Source organism: Equus przewalskii, chromosome 31 (genome assembly GCF_037783145.1).
Source record: "Equus przewalskii isolate Varuska chromosome 31, EquPr2, whole genome shotgun sequence".
NCBI lineage: Eukaryota > Metazoa > Chordata > Mammalia > Perissodactyla > Equidae > Equus > Equus przewalskii.
Genome location: NC_091861.1, coordinates 25,709,936 through 25,713,311, shown reverse-complemented (window position 1 = coordinate 25,713,311; position 3,376 = coordinate 25,709,936).

The window sequence follows — 3,376 nt, the reverse complement described above, 5'->3', positions numbered from 1 at the left end:
CAAATAAGTGGCAACCAGGTTCTTTTTAAATTCCCACAGAGAAGAGCCACAAACTTCTAGATCATATGATTCTACCTTAGTGAGAAAATATCATATAATTAGTTGAAATATAACCTTTCTTAAATTTCCGACCACTGGTTCTACTCTTATCGGGGATCAGGGCGTGGAGCCAGGGAAAGCAAAAGCTGAAACAACTCCTCTGACTTTCTACAAGGACCATCTTCCCCAAGGTTAAGAAACCTGTTCCCATGAGCATGGCAGTAGGGGCATGGCGCAAGAGAGGAAGATCAAGAGGGGTGATCAAAGACACAGAACAAAGAAAGGATCAATAGGCTTTGGTACCAGAATGATACAAAATAATTTTTGAGGAAGGCAATGAAGACATTGGTGATTCGATGACTCCCAGTCTAGGTGACTGGGAGAAGAGTAATATCATTAGCAGAAATGAAAAAGTCCAGAAGTAAAGTTTGCTGAGATGAAAAAATGAGTTCAATTGTATTTATACTGTATTTCAGCTAACAGAAAGTCAGGTGGAAATAGCCCAAAAAATACAGTTTGAGTCATCCTTAGAAAGTTGAAACTTTAAAAAGTGCCATTCCCAGGGGAGTTTGCCAGGTGGCGCAGTGGTTAAGTTCACACATTCTGTTTCTCGGCGGCCCCAGGTTTGCCGGTTTAGATCCCGGGTGCAGAGATGGCACCGCTTGGCAAAAGCCATGCTGTGGTAGGCGTTCCACATATAAAGTAGAGGAAGATGGGCACGGATGTTGGCTCAGGGCCAGTCTTCCTCCACAAAAAGAGGAGGGTTGGCAGTAGGTAGCTCAGGGCTAATCTTTCTCAAAAAAAAAAGAAGTGCCATTTCCAGAGAAGCAAGGGAAGAGGAGATCCTGGAGCCAGACGACGATGTGCTTGCTCTGAGTAAGCAGAGCCCAAGAGCACAAGAGAGAAGTGGCAGGTGCGTTGCCTGTGGCAGATGCCAGTCGGGGAAATTGTTTTAAAGAGAAGCAAGTAATAAGGGGTGTAAATCTGGCAGAAAAGCAAATGTGAATAAAGACAGGGAAAATTCCACAATTCAGGGAAGGAAAAGAGCATTACTAACTTGAAGGAAAAAGGTTTCAACAGTGTCATGGGAATAGATCTGAGATGAAAGGGAATTTTGGAAGAATGAGAGTAAGTAACTGATGCTCTGAACGGGGAGCCATGAACATTTATAGAAAATTCCACGAAGCAATAACCATCAGTGTTTTGTAATAATTGCAGTCTTTCTAAATGAAACAGAGATTGCGCCAACAATGCAGCAGCAATAAACGAGAAGTAGTTGTAGTGAGTGTGTTGCTGCAATGACACTGTTTCAGCAACAGTAAAAAAATAGATTAAAAAATCAAAGCAAATCTTCAGAGACTAAACTGGAACTCTTCATACCCATATTTTTCTGAGGAAGGCCCACAATTGTCTCTGAACTGGAAACAAGGCATATCTGTCTGTGTGTTTTCTATTAAAAACAAATGAGGATTTGAACTAGACAACCTAGTAAGGTCTTTCCAGAACACAGAGTGATTCCATGAGTTTATCCATATCTGAGTCAAAACTGAAACAAAACAGGGGCCGGCCCCATGGCCGAGTGGTTGAGTTCGTGCACTCCACTTCAGTGGCCCGGGCTTTCACCGGTTCGTATGCTGGGCGCCGACATAGCACCGCTCATCAAGCCATGTTGAGGTGGCATCCCACAGGACACAACCAGAAGGACCTACAACCAGGATCTACTACTATGTACTGGGGGGCTTTGGGGAGAAGAAGGAAAAATAAAAGATAAAAAGTAAGTAAATAAATAAAATATTTTTAAAAAATTAAGACAAATTGATGCCCACAGTGATCATTTTTATTGGTGAACGTTCCGACACGAGATACTCTAGAAAAACCGAAAACACCAGAGTTGAAGGTAAAGTGCTTGATAATCTGACACTTAGCTAGTTCAGTGCTCAGGCTCCTGAAGTTGCCTGTGTGGTGAGCTGTCTCTTGGTGAGCCTCAGAATCAGGCTCTTTTATACGGATGCATATTTACCTTGCCACAGTGTATACTGTGTGTACATACATATGGGGGGATGGAGAAATTTATGCTTCATGTTCGCTAATGAACTCATTGAGGTCCTGCCACCTTAACAGATGAATAATGCTCAATTTAAACCAGAATATCCTCTTTGAATGGTGAAAGGACCTTTTGTTTGTGATGTGCCTCCTTTAATAGGGGAAGTAAATTAAACTATTCATTCCCACAAAATTTGCCCCTTTTTTGTTGTGGTGGTGGTTGTTTATGTTGAAATATAAGCATTTGTCAAACTTTGTTGAATGAGAAAGTTCCAAACAGCAACATAATTCCAGTAAAAGGCAGAGCTATGGCCAAGCTCCACGAAGACAGTAACCTACACAGAACCCAGAAGGATGAGGGCGTTAGCAGGGCGGCCTTCAGGAGCATCGCTAACAGAAAGCTGACCTATTGCAGTATCTCCAACCAAAGGAAAATTGCCGTTATGTTGCCTTTTTGTTTTGCTTTTCATTAAAATTGACTTAAAATAGATGAGCCTTCTCTCTTAAAAATATGTATCTTTTCATGGGTGTTAGGAAGAAAATATACAACATATACACACACACTTGTTCCTAATGCTTAAGAAGAAAACTGAATAAAGAACCACGTTAGAATCCTTGGAAATAGAAAGCCCTCCTTGTCACTAAATTATCCAGGGTGAGACCTCAGATCTGCACTGAAATAAGAAAGTAAATCTGAAATTGTATTTATAAAATAAGATGTCTCAATTTATATCACGGAAAAATACCATCATTTAATTATTTACATCATAACATTTTGGAGGTTTTTACAGCTCTTTAAAATGCCTGTAGAGCATCTAGGTCAATCTGGTAAAATGCTACAAATATTATATTTAAGATAATTTTCCACTATATTTTTTTTCTGAAAAAACACTCTATGTGTTTGTAGAATTCAAACAGCTTCAGCTGCTCGAAATGGTGAAATAGCTTTGTGCTTTTCAAAAATCACATTTCAGAAAGGGCATTTATTCTATAGAATTAAAGTTTACTGAATAATAAATATAACTTTAAGTGAGGCAAGCTGTCAAAACCTTTGAATGTCAAAGTTAGAGCAGATAGCTCTTCACGTTTTTTGCTGCTTCGGAAAAGAAAAAGGAGCAGAATGAGAATGATTAAGTAAAGGCAACCTCACCTTTGAATTTCTTCCTCTTTGTATATTTGTCATAAATAACAATTTAAATATCCTTTGAGGTTCATATTTTCTGGTTCAATGGGGAAGTACAGAAAAAAATTAATATATTCATGCATGATATGAGGCAACAGAGACCAGAGCGTC